Raw genomic sequence first — 16,369 nt, forward strand, 5'->3', positions numbered from 1 at the left:
CTGCACGATCTTCCTGTCTCTGCCTCCCAAGCGCAGGGATTACAAGCGTGCGCCACCACGCCTGGCTGAATGGATGGGTTTTTGTCTGGATCAGGAGAAACTCTGGATTGACTGCAGTGGACCTACTATAGTGGACATGAATTTTCAATCCTAATGCCCAGGTTTGCAGAGGATGACTTCTTGCTGGGGTGGGCCTTAAGCCTGAATCTGTGGGAACCATCCAAGCATCGGGATGAGCCTGGAGGCCAAGATTTTAGGGACACACCTGTGTCCTAGTGCTACAATTGCTGTCCTAGAGCCTGGGATAGTGAGTCTGTTTCCGCAGCATTTATCCAGGGAGGCCAGTCTGGTCCTGGAGTCTGCTAGGGTGGACATAGATGTTTATTCTTCAGAAACATGCCCCAAATATTCCTGAAAACAAATCCTAAATCTGCTGAATTCTAGGGTCACTAGGACCAGCTTAGAGTTTGAGGCTAGCCTGATGTTAACATGCAAACATGTGACCTTAGTACAGAGGGATGAGTCTAAACCCTGGGACTCTAGGTGTTAAGCTGGTGCTTAGAACCATAGTTATTATTCTGGAGCCTAGAGCTATTTGGACTCTCCTAAAGCCTAGAGCTATTTGGATTCTCCTAAACCATGGATCCAAAGCAGTAGGACTAAAGGCTGGGTATGAAATTTCTATCCTAGAAGCTAGGTTTATCAGAACTAGATTGGATCCCGGAGCTTCATAAGCATATCTGGAAGCTGGGTACACAGAGGTATTCATAGAGCTTAGACTTCTGTTGGGAATCCCATTGCAGAGTCTACTAGAATGACCTTGTACCTTGGATTGGCTAAAGCATAATTTTCCAGGACAGGATGAAATGTAGTACCACAGGGACTGGTTTGACACTGAGTGGGCCTGAGTAATAACTTGTGATTACATAACTGTGACACACACACACACACACACACACACACACACACACACACACACACGAATTCTACTCAGCAATAAAGAGGAACAAAATCATGTCATTTGCAGGAAAATGGATGGAGCTGGAGAACATTATGTTGAGTGAGATTGGCCAGTCACAGAAAGTGAAGGATCATGTTTTCTTTCATATGTGAAAGATAGGGAGTAATTGGGATTCCAGAAGGACTTCAGACAATAGAGGAGAAACTGCAGTGGAGCCAGAGAGGTAGTCTAGGGGAAGGGGGAAAGGGAGAATCAGTGAAGGAATCAACTTACACTGACATACACAGAAGCATTTTAATTTCATGCCATCCCATTTATTGATTTTTGTTTTTCTTTCCTGAGTTTTGTGGTAATATTAAAGATTTCCTACCTGTGCCCATATGTTGGAGAGTTGGTTCTATATCTTCTTCTACTAATTGCAAAGTCTCTGGCCTAATGTGTAGTCTTTTATCAATCTTGAGTTAACTCTTGTGTAGGGTGAGAGATTTGTATCCATTTTCATTCTTCTACAAATGTATAACCAGTTTTCCTAGCACCATTGGGCTATTCACTCATTTTTGCTAATACCATGCTATTGTTATTGTTATAACTCTGTAGTCTAATTTTAGTCTAATCAGGTATCATAATGCCTCTAGCATGGTTCATATTGTTAAGAGTTGCTTTGGCTGTTCTGGGTCTTTTATTTTTCCATATTAATTTCAGAACTATTTTTCTAGTTCTGTGAGGAATGACATTGACAGTTTATTAAGGACTGCTTTGAATCTGTATATCAATTTTGATAAAATGGCCATTCTGATAATATTTACTCTGCCTGAGAACATGGGAGGTCTTTTAGACTTCCAAGATCTTCAATTTCTTTCTTTGGTATTGCATAATTTTCATTATAGAGGTCTTTTATTTCTTTGGTTAGTTTTATCCCTTAGTAATTTTTTAGTCTATTGTGAATGGAATGGTCTTCCTGATTTTTTTCAGAGGAATCATGGTTGATGTATAGAAAAGCTAATGATTTTTCTCAGTTGATTTTATGGCCACCTACTTTTCTTAGTTTATTAGTTTTAGAAGTCTTCTGACTGAGTTTCTGGGACTTCTAAGTATAGGATCATATCATCTACATACAAATAATTTCAGTTCTTTCCTGATTTATATCCTTTTAATTTCCTTCTCTTGCCTTATTGCTAAAATTTTGAGTACTATATTGAAAAGAAGTAGAGATAGTGAACATCCTTGTCTTGTTCCTGATTTTATTTATTTATTTATTTATTTATTTATTTATTTATTTTGGTGGTACTGGGGGTGGAACCCAGGGGCTTTCTACCTCTAGACTATAGTCCCAGACCTATTTTATTTTATTTTTTTTGGTGGTACTGGGGGTGGGACCCAGAGGCTTTCTACCTCCGGGCTATACTCCCAGACCTTTTTTATATTTTATTTGGAAACAGGGTCTCACTAAGTTGCTGAAAGCCTCACTAAGTAGCTGAGACTGGCTTCGAACCTGTGCGATCCTCCTGTCTCCACGCCCGGCAGCCAGGCCTATTTTATATTTTATTTAGAAACAGGGTCTCACTAAGTTGCTGAGAGCCTCACTAAGTAGCTGAGGCTAGCTTTGAACCTGTGCGATCCTCCTGTCTCAGTCTCCCAAGCACAGGGATTACAAGCATGCACCTTCATGCCCGGCTTCTGTTTCCTGATTTTATCTTATTCTTTTTTGATAATATAAAAACAATCTGGGGTGATATTTATTAATTGAAACTATGCCATATAGTTTACAAAGATGCTAATTAACAACAAAAGTAGAATTAACCTTAAAATTCTCAGTGAGACTGAGGCTTCACATCGTCCTCAGAATTCTGAAATGTGCTCAGGCAGGCACGGGGCCATGGTACACAGGTGCAGGGATGACACCCGCCAACGTGCAGGATTCAGGGGCCAAAAGGTTCCACAAAGAGTCTGGGCTTTTTTGGAAGTCCTACTTCCCAGCTCACATTGTCTCTGTATTCCATCTCCAAGGCAAGTCCTTCGCTTATCATTGGGAGAACCTATTCTTGAAAGCATTAATTGTCTTGGCCATCATCGAGGCAATTTTCTTCACAGCCAGCTTCCTAGTATCATAGGAAACAGTGCTACTGACCACTGGTGCCAATGGGCACTGCTGGTGCTGGGGTCATCATAGGTTGGCTCCTCAGGGCTGGGGTTAAAGCTGTTGCTACTGGCAGGAACATGGCTGCTTCCTGTGTATGAGGCTGGCTTAATCTTGATTTTTCTCAAGGACAGCTGTTCCAAACTTCTCCTGCCTCCATTGAACATCTCGAGGTGATTGGCCACAGTGTTGACAAGTGCCATCTTTGCTTGTCGACCTTTGGGCTTGTTGGCATGTGCAGATCAAATATTCTTTGTTAGTAACCGCAGCCTCTCCTCTCGGGCATCTTGAAGCCACAGGTACATTTCCTGCCAAGACTCATATTCTTCTGGTCTTTCTTTTTTAAAGTCTCGGTGACAATGAGCTTTCCATAATTGATCTGTTTCTTCAATTAGTACATGATTGTATTCTTCTATGTGATACAACTGATCAGGTGTACATCTCTCCAAAGCAGGTTCAAGAACAGAATAGGGTACTTCTCCCACTTCAAAGATTGAATCTATGCTGTTTTTAAGTACTCAGATGCACTGCTGGTACAAAGTCATCATTTTAGGGAGATAGGCACATTTGGAACCAGAGTACACCTGCATCTTAGAATTCATTCTGCATCCAGTAAATCCAGCCTCTTCTTCCTGGAGTGAAGAGAATGCTTTTTGCTTTGGCTGAAAGGAGGGCATCGATTTGAGGGAAGGAAGTGGATGGCAATTGGCCTGAATTGGGGGCAATGGGAAGTCTGGCAGCACTGGCAGCACTTCAGTGGGAACATTTCGTGGCCTGGCTGCTCTACCTGCCTGCAGCTTCTCTGATTTCTTTTCATTCATCTTGAGTAATTTCTGAACGGAATCCACATTTCTACTAGTACTTTTAGAATCACTTTTTTAAGTCCCTTTTCTCCAAGTGCTGTGGCTGACTTTTTCACAATCTTCTTTTTCTTCCGGGGCTGGTCGTAGCTGAGGTACGATTCAAATGACACGGTGGGTTGCTCAAACTCATCATCCAGGTCTGTCTCATCCGCCTTAGGGAACGAGCCCTGTGCCTTTCTATCAGAATCAGAAGTTTTCACTTTCCTTCTGGAGTCTTTACATTGTGGGAAGCCTTCTCTTTTGTCTTGGGCAGCAGGTCATCCGCACCTCTTGCGACATCCAAGGTGTTCATACTCTGCTTGTTTTTGTCTGACCTGGCTTTCCTGGAGTCCTTGTGCTTTGGCTCTCTAAGGTGGTTGTCTGAAGACACCTCCAAGGCAGGTACAAGCTTCTCCTTGAGGCTGATGCCTTCTCTTTCCTTCTCTTTCTTTACAGCACTAGAAGGCAGCTTCTCCTTGGCACTGTCCCCTGGGAGCAGCCTTCGGTTCTCCTCTTTGGAGAGGGCTCTGTGTGACTTCTCTCTGCCCAAAGCACAGGCCTTCTCATCACCCTTGGCATCCACAGGACGCTTCTCCTTGTGGGAAGGCCTGTGTTCCTTGTTTTGGCTCACAATCCCTTTCCCCTGGGGTTCACCCAGGTAGCGCTCTTGACTCACCCCTATCCTGTCCTGATAGGTATTGCTGTGGCCTTTCCCAGGCTTCTGGGGTGGAGCAATAGGCTCCTGGTCCTCCTCTGGTGACCCATAGTGGACCACATGCATCTGATGAGGACTAGCAGAAGAGAAAGGGGACTTAACATGGCCATAGCAGAAAACTTGGGGTCTGAGGAGTACATGGGTGAAACTCTGTGACACCTCTTTCTCTCGTCTCTCCTCTCGTGACCATGAGACCTGTATGAGGCCTATCAAGCTCTGAGATCTTTCTGTATTTCTTCTGTCTGTTGTCAGGGCTGCAGGGCTGGCTGCTGGAGGCTCTCCAGTTTTCCTGGTAGCCCCCTTCCATGGCCTCCTCCCACTGAAGAGCATCCCGAGGACGCTTTTGGTAATTGATCTTTTCATAATCCTGTTCCTCAGCCTCATTGTTTCCTTCCACAGGAACCAGCTTCTTCCACTTGGCCATTAGGTCTCTGGCAAAGCTTCCAACTTGCTCATGTTTTTTTTTTTTTTTTTTTTTTTTTTTTTTTTTTTTTTTTTTGTGGTACTGGGGTTTCTGGAAGCCCTTCTACCTCCGGCTACACTCCCAGACCTATTTTTACATTTTTATTTGGAAACAGGGTCTCCTAAGCCAGCATGCGTGGCTGGCTTCGAACCTGCGCCATCCTCCTGTCTCTGCCTCCCAAGCGCGGGGATTACAAGCGTGCGCCACCATGCCCGGCAGCCCAATTTTTTTTAATAGGATCTCACTAAATTTCTGAGGGACTCACTAAGTTGTTAAGGCTGGCCTTGAACCTGCAATCCTTCTATCTCAGCCTCCCAAGTACTGTATCAATGTTTTTAATATGAATGATTGCTCAGTTTCATCAAATTCATGTACTGAAATGATCATGTGGTTTTTGTTTTTAGTTTTATTTACGTGGTGAGTTATAGTCACTGACTTGTGTATGTTGAACCAGCCTTCTATCCCTGGAATGAAGCTGATTAAGTCATGCTGTACAATTTTCTTTATGTGGCTTTGAATGTGAATCACTGCTATTTTATTAAGAATTTTTGCATCTATTGTCATCAATAATATTGGTCTGTAATTTTCTTTTTTTTTTTTTTCAGAACCGGTGATGGAACCCAGGAGCATTCTACTTTGAGTTATATCCCCAGCTCTATTTTTTATTCTTTACTTTGAAACAGGGTCTCACTGAGTTGCAAAGGGCCTAAGTAGTAGCTGAGGCTGGCTGCAAACTAGGATCCTCCTGTCTCAGCCTCCTGAATGCTGGGATTACAAGCGTGCACCACCATGCTCAGCTCTGTAATTTTCTTAAAGTTTCTTTATTTGGTTTGAGTGACATTGGCTTTGAAAAATGAGTTTGGAAGGATTATCTCTATTTCATGGGATAATTTGAGAAGCATTGAGCTTATTTCTTATATAAATATCTTGTAAAATTAATCTGGGGATGTCTGATCCTGGACTTTTCATTGTTAAAAGGCTCTTTCTTTGTTACTGTTTCAATCTCGTTGCCTGCTATTGGTCTATCTAGGTCCTCTATATCCTCTTGGTTCATTTAAAAAAGTTGTATGTGTCTAAATTTTTACACTTTTTCTAGGTCTTCCAGTTTATTGAAATGTAAGTTTTCTAGTGATCCTCTGAATTTCCATGCTGTCTGTGGCAATATCTCTTTTTAAATTTCTAATTTTAGTAATTTGGGCCAAGTCTCTCTTTTGGTTAGGTTGGCTAATGGTTTAGAACCTTGTTTACTTTTTCAAAAAACAGATTTTTAAAAAATAACAAAAATTTACACCTGAATAGCCATTTTTTGTGATTCTCAAGATAATATTAAATTTTCTTTTTTTTCTTTTGGTGGGTCTGGGGATGGAACCCAGGGGCATTTGACCTCTGAGCCACACCCCCTGCCCTATTTTTTATTCTTTACTTTGAAACAGGGTCTCACTGAGTTTCAGAAGGCCTCACTATTAGCTGAGGCTGCTCCTGCTTACTACGATCCTCCAGGCTCAGCCTCCCAAATGCTGGGATTACAAGCGTGTGCCACCATGCCCAGCTCCTTTTTTTTCTTCTTCTTTTTTTTGCAGTAGGGGGATGGAACCCAGGGGCATTCAAACTCAGAGCTACACCTCCTGCCCTATTTTTTATTTTAAATTTGGAAACAGGGTCTCACTAGTTGCAGAGGGCCTCTCACTAAGTAGCTGAGGCTGTCCGAGAACCGTGATCCTCCAGTCTCAGCTTCCTGAATGCTGGTATTACTAGCATGAGCCACACACCTGGATAAATTTTCAGTTAATTTTCTTTTCTTTTTTAACCATTGGTTATTTAGGAGTATGTTGCAAAATTTTCTAATATTTCTCTCATTATTGACTTTTAGCCTCATATAACAATAGTCAGAATGTAATTCATATGACTCTATTTTTTATTGGTATATTATAGTTTTATATTTATATATATTTTAAATATTTTATTGGTGCATTATAGTCTCACATTATAATGTAGATCATGTTGACAATGGCATACATTCACACAGTACTTGGTGCCCTCCCACCTTCCCATTTCCCTCCCTCCCAATAGCATGTGACCAGGTTAACAATGTTATATTCACATGTATACAGTCACAGGTAGCATTTTCATTAATGAACCTCAGCCTTATTCCTCACCTACCCTTACTCCCTGGTTTCGCAGAGGATCTCCTCCATTATCTAGAGTCCCTCTGGTATCCCTAATACTCCCTAGCTCAAGCATATTAGAGGAAACATATGTCCCTTCTATTTCTATGCTTGGCTAATCTCACTTAACATAATGTTCTTCTGGTCTTTCTATCTTCATACAAATGACATAATTTTGTACTTCTTTATTGCTGAGTAGAATTTCATTGTGTGTATTTCCCATAATTTTGTAATCCATTCGTATGTTAATGGAGACCTAAGTTGATTCCATAGTTTATTGTGAATTGTGCTGCTATGAACATGGGTATGCATATACTACTGTAGTTCTCTGACTTTAACCAACCCCTTTGGAAAGATACCCAGTAGGAGTATAGCCAGATCATATGGTGGATCCATTTTCAGTTTTCTAAGAAATTTCACACTGATCTTCATAGCAGCTGAACTAGTTTGCACTCCCACCAACAGTGTATAAGAGTTTCTATTTCCCCACATTCTTGCCAACATTTGTTATTTGGCTTCTTTATGCTTGCCATTCTGATTTAAGTTAGAAGGAATCTCAGTATAGTTTTGATCCTCTCACCCTGCACAGGAATCAACTCAAGGTGGATCAAAGACCTGGAAACCAGACCAGAGACTGTAGCTGTTAGAGGAGGGCATAGGTTCAACATTCCAACATATAGGCACAAGTAGTAACTTCCTCAACAAGACCTCCAAAGCTCAGGAAACTAAAACAAGAATTAACAAGAGGGATGGCATCAAACTAAAAAGTTTCTGCTCATCAAAGGAAATCATCAAGAAATCTAAAGAGGGCGGGGGGTGGTGGCACACACTTGTAATCCCAGCATTTGGGAGGCTGAGACAGGAGGATTATAGTTCGCGGACAGCCTCAGCTACTTAATGAGGCCCTCTGCAACTCAGTGAAACCCTGTTTCAAAATAAAGAATAAAAAATAGGGCAGGGGTGTATCTTGGAGGTCGAATGCCCCTGGGTTCCATCACCAGACCCGCAAAAAAAAAAAAAAAAAAAAAAAAATCTAAAGAGAAAGCCTACAGAATGGGAGAAGAACTTTACTAGCTCTCCCTCTGATAGAGGGTTAATATCCTGAATATACAAAGAGCTTAAAAAACTTTACACTAACAAATTAAATAACCCAATCAAGAAATGGGCAACTGAATAGACACTTCACAAAAGAAGAGATACACATGGCCAATAGATACATGAAAAAATGTTCAACATCATTAGCAATCAGGGAGATAAAAATCAAAACTACCCTGACTCTATTTTTAAAAAATTTGTTGACTTGATTTACATCCCAACATATGATCTTCATGAATTAAATACTTTATGAATACTTTCAGTGAATCCTTTAATTAAATACTTAAGTTGAATACTTCATTATGGCTATGAAATAACTTACTTCTTCTGCTTTGTTGGTTGTTTTTTGCTTTGTAGTTTTTTTTTTCTTTTTAAGGTTTGTATGGCATATCATCTACATACTGTAGGAGTAACCTTTATCTAGAAAACATTCATCTATGTCTCTAAGGCTTATCCAAACAAAAGAGCTTATCTCGGAATCCCTGGGGCAACACTATCCAGGTCTTTTTTTCCATTTTCTGCCCACAGAAAAGCAAACAAATACTAAGACATTGTGGCTAAAAGAATGCAGAAGAAAGCATATCTGAGATTTAGCATTGAAAAGCATTGAGTATTAGGGGAAAATTTTCCCAGAAACACATAGGGATTTGGCACTACTGGGTATATGGGGACCACTGCTTTATTAATTGCCCTCAGATCTTGCCAAAATTGGGGTGTTACACGGGGAGCTATAGGGCACTAGAAGCCCATGTTTTAGGAACTTTGAGATCAGTGGCTGAAAGACAGCTAGGGCCTCTGCCCTTAGAGGATACTGTTTGTGATGGGGAAAGTATGTGGGATTCTTAAGCCTGACTTCTACAGGGTAAGCCATTTTTGCATGTCCAGAGATCCTCACATCCCAGACTCAGGAAACTATGGGGAGTTCCTTTTCATCTTTTGAAGTTAAGTCCTGGGATATGTCAGCTGTTAAGACCAGACAAGTGAGGAGGTTTCTCGGGAACCTAGAGGGCCATATGTGCTTCCATTTTTATAAACAAGTTCTCTTCCTATTAAAAGTACTGGATACTCAGCCATAACTAAGAAAGAATAGTTTAATAAATATCCTTCCCAAAGGTAGCAAAGGGGAGGTGTAAAGCACTTGGTCATGGGGGTTCCATCAATTCCCATCACCCAACAGGAATTGGGAGTAAGTCTCCCAGAATAAAAGGTCAGGACAGAATAAGAGGTTCCTGGGTCAAGGAGAAAACAAATGGTCCTACCTGCTACATCCAGCATGACCCTTGGCTCTGTCCTGTTTGTGGCAATGGCTTGGCTAGGAACTGACTGAAGCTGAGGGTCCCCTCAATCAATGACCACCATTTGGTGAGTATTTGACCCAGGAGCCGCTCCTTCATTCCTCAGGGCAATATATTCTCCAGTGGAAATTTTTGCCACATTGGTGACAAAGACTTATCAGGAGCTTTTCCTGATTGGAACAATTACACTTTTAGAGCCCTGGCTTTCGACAGATATGACATACCCTCTCAAAAGATCCAGGGGGATGCAAGGTTCCCAGTAACTGGGCTTGCCTTTCCTCTTTTTCTCCTTTTAAGGGCCTTTTGTTCTTCCTCCTGAACTCTGTTATAATAAACATAGGTGGCTACTCAGAGGAAGTCATCAATGAAAATCCCAGGGCCCAGAGCTAACTTTTGTAATCTTTTTCTAATTTCTGGAGCTGACTGAGTGATGAATTTACCCTCGAGAATGAGCTTTCCTTTTATAGACCCTAGGTATAGAAGTGTGCTTGATAAGAGCCTCTCAAGCTGTAGGGTTTTCACTAGGTTTCTGATTTATGGTGGCTAACAGTATAATTAATGGGTTTGAGCCTGCTGTTTCTTAATCCTTCTGAAAGGCAAACAAGAAAATGATCTCTTTCCCATATTCTCTTGTTTTCATTATAATCCCATTTAGGATGTATCATGGGCTAATTGTGCTCCTACAGGATATTTGGAGATTACTAAGTGCATCTGATACCCAAATTTCTTTGTAGCCTCAGTGACTTTTTGTATTTCTGAGTCTGATAGGGTCTGTGCTAGAATGTTTATGTCTGTCTAGATAAAATCAAAAGCCTGGATTAGGTGTAGGAAGACTTCTATATATCGATTTGGGTCATCAGAGGATTTTCCCAGATCTTGCTTAATTTGTTTTGTTTCCCAGATCTTTGAGAGAGAAGGGGACTTGTACATGTGTAGGTCCAAATTCTTCATCCACCTTCTGTAAGAGGCATACCTGGATATGGGGGACTTGGGTTTGGGAGTAGAAATGAAGGGTAGAGTGCTCTAGGTAACACCTGGTTCTTTGAGCCTTTAGAGGGTGTTCGGAGATTGGCAAGTTTCTCTGGGACAGTCTTCAAAGCAGTGAGGTTCCCCTGTTTTGGGAAGGTCTTTCCCTGTAGGGCCATAAGGGAAGGGTCAACTTTTTATTTTATTTTTTTGGGTGGTGCTGGGGATGGAACCCAGGGGCCTTCTACCTCCGGGCTACACTCCCAGACCTATTTTATATTTTATTTGGAAACAGGGTCTCTTAGGCCAGCTGAGGCTGGCTTCGAACCTGCGCAATCCTCCTGTTTCAGCCTCCCAATTGCGGGGATAACAAGCGTGAGCCACCACGCCTGGCTCAACTTTGTATTCTTGACTAAGGTCTGATTGATTTATTAAAGCAAAGAAAGTTTGGATATAAGCAACCTCTCCTCATTTTCCTTCCCTGTTGGGTATGCTTGGAGTAGAGTTGATCAGTCACGGGTGACAATCAATTTATTTAAATGAGTACTTTGTTTCCCATGGCAGGCAGATCCACACCAAATACCCCCATTTTTATTCCCTCTGAGATTCCAAAGAAGGGATGGTCTCAGTTTGAATCCAGGGCAAAACTGACAGGTATCCCTTGAATAACTGCTCAATATGTAAACCAGGAGAGGAAAAAATCCAAAAACAGGGGAAAAGCCTTTAGTCAGACAAAACAAAGTTAAATCAGACTTAAATTTAAGTGTGCAAAACCAAGTGAATTTATCAGAAAAAATTACCATAACCCATGACCTCAAAAAGGCAAGACAATTTGGGGGTGTGGGTGAGGCAAAATGGTGGATCCAAGCCAACCACAGGTGTGTGAGGACATGGAGTGCCAAGATGGCAATACAGTGCGAGACAAATATGGCACCTGCAGTACAGCTGGGGGTAGACGGGGCCTCACAGGTGATGGCAGATAGCTGCAAACAGCTTGCTATACAACACTGCAAGCAGGCCCTTAAACAGGAATCCTACAGAGAAGTTGAACTGAAAATCTCACCCGGGGTACATCACATATGCATCATGGCCCACTGCACACCTAGGCAGAATCGGCTTGGCTTGTTTTTCCAGGAGCCAGAGCCATGGTTCCTGGGCTGATTACCATGCCTTCATTTTCTCTTAAATCTACATTTAAGCCGGGCGTGGTGGCACATGCTTGTAATCCCATCACTCAGGAGGCTGAGACCCGGAGGATCATGGTTCGTGGACAGCCTCAGCTACTTAGTGAGGCCCTCTGCAACTCAGTGAGACCCGGTTTCAAAATAAAAGAATAAAAATTAGGGCAGGAGGTGTAGCTTAGAGGTCAAATGCCCCTGGGTTCCATCCCCAGACCTGTAAAAAAAAAAATCTACATTTATCTTAGATAAAATTACCTTTTTATAAACAAAACAACAAACTTTACGCTTTTTGATAGTTTCTCCATCAAAGCATTGCATAATTTTGTATATAAAATTGTACATAGATTAGAAACCCAATTTTTGTCAGTCTGTAAGGCCTTTAATAAAGATCCTTGAAATAAAGCCATCCTGTCTATTTAAGCTTAGATTTTAAGAATCCACGAGCATTTTAAAGCCTTCATTGCAGGCCTGGCGTGGTGGCACACGCTTGTAATCCCCACGCTTGGGAGGCTGAGACAGGAGGATAACACAGGTTCGAAGCCAGCCTCAGCTACTTAGTGAGGCTCTCAGCAACTTAGTGAGACCCTGTTTCCAAATAAAGTATAAAATAGGTCTGGGAGTATATCCTGGAGGTAGAAGGCCCCTGGGTTCCATCCCCAGTACCACTAAATAAATAAAGCCTTCATTGTATTTTGCATTTACTCAATTTAATGGTAATGGTTATAGGTTACACTTGAAATCAAGACATTAGACAAAAACATTAAGTTAGTATCTTAAGTGACTATTTCCTGTCAAAGATACTCCGCAAACCATGAACCTGTAGGTTTGTTATCTGGGGGAAAAAAGCATTCCATTTGGTGGTCTAAAGCAATTAAAAATAGCTCTGTGCATGTGAAGATTGAGTCAAAATGGTGTGGTAGGGGCGAGAAAGTTTCCCTTCCATTAAGATAGCTTGCCTAGAATGCCAAAATGTAACCAGGCCACGCTCAGTGGAATCAGCATGGACCAAAATGGTGTCCAGCCAGGCTGGCATGTTTATATGAAACATGCTTTTGCTGCGGTTTCTTCAGCAGCCGACAGGCTCTGGGCACGAGCTCTGCAGGAAGATGTTGGTCTGAGAACTACACACACAGCAAAGTATTGCTGCTATCTTGGAAAGCAGAACCCGTGATCCATGATGGAATTAAAAATGGAGAGGGAGAATTACACATGTCACAGGGCTGAATGTTTCTCTCAGTTCTTATCTCCCCAAAAGAAAGATTTCATTCAAGAAACACAGATAGGGTGATCATGGAAGGGCTTTATTGGGTAAGTTCAACAGGAAGGTTATGGAGTTGGCTGGTCCCGGAGCAAGAAGGGGTGAGTCTGCTGCATGTAGAGATTTTAATACTATCCAGAAATCCACCCCGCCTCATGCATAGTAATTTGGGGTGATTACTTTTGGGTTTCACACCACAGCTTAGTATGACTGCACACGACTGTGTCATGTAGAAATCCAAAGCTGAAAAGTAATAGACTCCAAGTCTCTGACCACTGCGGGGCAGGGCAATCCCCATCTCTCTTCTCAGGAAGGATCCTCCTTTTTCCACTATCTTGCTCATTTCTAGGTACTTAACAATAGGGAGTATAAACCTTTGACAATCCTTTCAATTAATTTCATGTTTTGTGGCTAATTTATCTGTGGTATGGGGAAGGGTACTGGTATCAAACTTATGAATTCAGTTTTCAATCACAAAGATATAGACTGTTTTGTTTGTCTATGCTCATTCCTCTTCCTTGGAGTAGGATTATATTTCCCTCACATGATGTAGGCTTGGCTATGCGACCGACAATGTCACAGCCAGAGGTTTTTCTATCAATTTGATTGCCTGACTAAAATCATCATGGAGAACCACCCTTGATCTGCGGCGGTAATGTGCTGTTAGCGGGTTTTTCATTGCTGTGACCAAAATATCTAACAAGAACTACTAGAGGTGATTTATTTTGACTCAGTATCAGAGGATTCAATCTGCAGCTGGCCAACTCCATTGCTCTAGGCCTGAGATGAACCAGAACTTTATGGCAGTAGAACTTTATGGCATGGTAAAGAAAAGCTGCTCACCTCATGGAAGCCAGAAAGGAGAAGGGGCCATTGACATGATTTAGTCCCTAAGGGCATGCCCCCAGTAGGTTACTCCAACTAGGTCCCACCTCCCACTAGTTCATCAGGAGTAATTCACTGATGAGGCCAGAGCCACAATCACTTCCTTTTGCCCCACCTTTGGACATTGCTGAATTGGAACACAGGAGGCTTTGGGGCTATTCAAATTATGAAAGACTACCAGAGCATCTCTTATTCTGATAAAATATTATTCATCAAATACATGTTCACAAAGGTTTCTTTTTTTTTTTTTTTGGTGGTGGTACTGGGGTTCCTGGAAGCCCTTCTACCTCTGGGCTACACTCCCAGACCTATTTTTACATTTTTATTTGGAAACAGGGTCTCCGAACCAACGCAATCCTCCTGTCTCCGCCTCCCAAGAGCGGGGATTACAAGCGTGAGCCACCACGCCCGGCTCAAAGGTTTCATCTTTGTCATAAATGGTAGATTTTATCATTGCAATAAGATCTTATTTGAAATATATGAAAACAGAAGAATTATTTTAAGAAAATAGCAACCTGAACTCCTACCACAAAATTCCTGGCAACTTGTTACTTTTATAATATGGATATAACTGGTATTTACAATAGTCAGTATTCAGTATACCATGTCACTTTTAAATATTGGTACCTTGCCACTATTTCAGCAATAATCTGAATAACTTTGCCTCATGACTGAAATTCCACATAAAATGCTTTAATTGCACAAATGTGTTCCGATCGTATTCTGTCCCCCCTTTAAAATCCTTCTAAGATGTATTTTGTACTGTCTTTTGTTTTTTGTGGTGCTGGGGCTTGAATCCAGGGGCACTCTACTTCTGAGCTACACCCCCAGCCTTATTTTTATTTAGAAACAGATTCTCACTAGGTTGTTGAGAATCTTGTTAAGTTGCTGAGGCTAGTTTTGAACTTGTGTTTTCTTGTCTCAGCCTCCAAAGTACTTGGATTACAGATGTGCATCACCAGCCTGGCTATTGTTTGTGTGTGTGGTACTAGGGACTGAATCTAGCAATCTACCTCCAAGCTACAGCTTTGGCCCTTTTGAAGTTTTTGTTTTGAAACAGCAAGCCTAAGTTGCTGAAGCTGATCTTGAATGCGATCCTCCTGTCTCAGCCTCCCACATACATACTGGGATCACAGATGTGTGCCACCATGTCCAGAATATCTTTATATGGAAGAGGAGAGGCATGGGAAGCAAGGAATGATGGGAAACACAATTCAAGTAAGGAAAAATCATAAATTTAGGAAAGTATTACATAACAGATGGAGGGGAAGAAAACATTAGCTTGCTTATGTCTACTTTTAAGCTGTCAGCTCTACAAATGAATACCATGATCCTGGGCTTGTTTTAATGAGAACAAAAGTAATTTAAGCCTTTTTGCCTATTGGTCTTGATGAAAATAATGCTTCATTCATTTCTCAACAGAGTTGAATAATCATCAGCCTGTGTCAAAACTACTATTAACTCAGGATAGTTAAAACACTGAAAATCTTTGATTCTATAATTCCATTTTTGGTAAACTAGTCTCAGGAAAAATTCCTAAATACAAGAAAAAGACTCACATAAAAACATAAACTACTAAATTATTTATTTATAATAGATTTTAAAAAATTAGACACAATCCAAATGTCAAATTATAGAATGGCAATTTACTATGGTTCATTTGTGAGAATACTATGAAACAAGTAAAATGTTAGTACAACAGTATTATATAATAAGCATATTTCATGTTAAGTAAGATGAATTAAGTTAAAGACAATCATTTCAATTGCTTTTAATAATCTACATATAGAAAAATAAATGAAAAACAAATGTTAAGGGGAACTACAAGTCAAATTTCATATCTTTTTTCCTGTTTTCTAAATTTTCCCAAATAAACATGTTTAAAAAATGAAAACAAAGCTGCATTTCCAACACATTTGTTACTATGAAGTTTTACAGTCAATATTTTGCCTGTATATACTCTCAGTATTTTCTATTAATACTAAGCTTGAACATGTCATGTAAAATTAGGATAGTTATATTATTCTGAAAATATAAGCCATTCTATTAGAAACAATCCGGCAGAGGCAAGATTAAAATATCTTTTCCTTAGCTCAGCGTGGTGGTGCACACTTGTAATCCCAGTACTTGGGAGGCTGAGACAGAAATATTACATATTCATAGCCAGCCTCAGCTACTTAGTGAGGCCCCCGCACAATTTAGTAAGACCCTGTTTTAAAATAAAGATTAAAAAATAGGGCTGGGGGGGTGTAACTCGGGTATAGAATGCCCCTGGGTTCAATCCTCAGTACTGCAAAACAAAACAAAACAAAACAAAAATCTTGCTTTAACAGAGCCTGATACCATTCATATTGGGGTGTTTTTTTGTGGTGCTGGGGATTGAACCCAGAGGCATTCTACTTCTGA

General features: G+C 41.0%; 1 pseudogene across 1 annotated transcript; it reads right to left on the reverse strand.

Annotated features, from left to right (window-relative positions):
• Nucleotides 1–2,984: 2,984 nt before the first annotated feature.
• Nucleotides 2,985–5,115, reverse strand: LOC308278890 (elongin-A-like; annotated as a pseudogene). Its single transcript has one exon. The product of its transcript is annotated as an elongin-A-like (transcript).
• Between the last annotated feature and the right edge of the window lie 11,254 nt (nucleotides 5,116–16,369).

The sequence above is a fragment of the Muscardinus avellanarius genome (genome assembly GCF_963383645.1).
Source record: "Muscardinus avellanarius genome assembly, chromosome: X".
NCBI lineage: Eukaryota > Metazoa > Chordata > Mammalia > Rodentia > Gliridae > Muscardinus > Muscardinus avellanarius.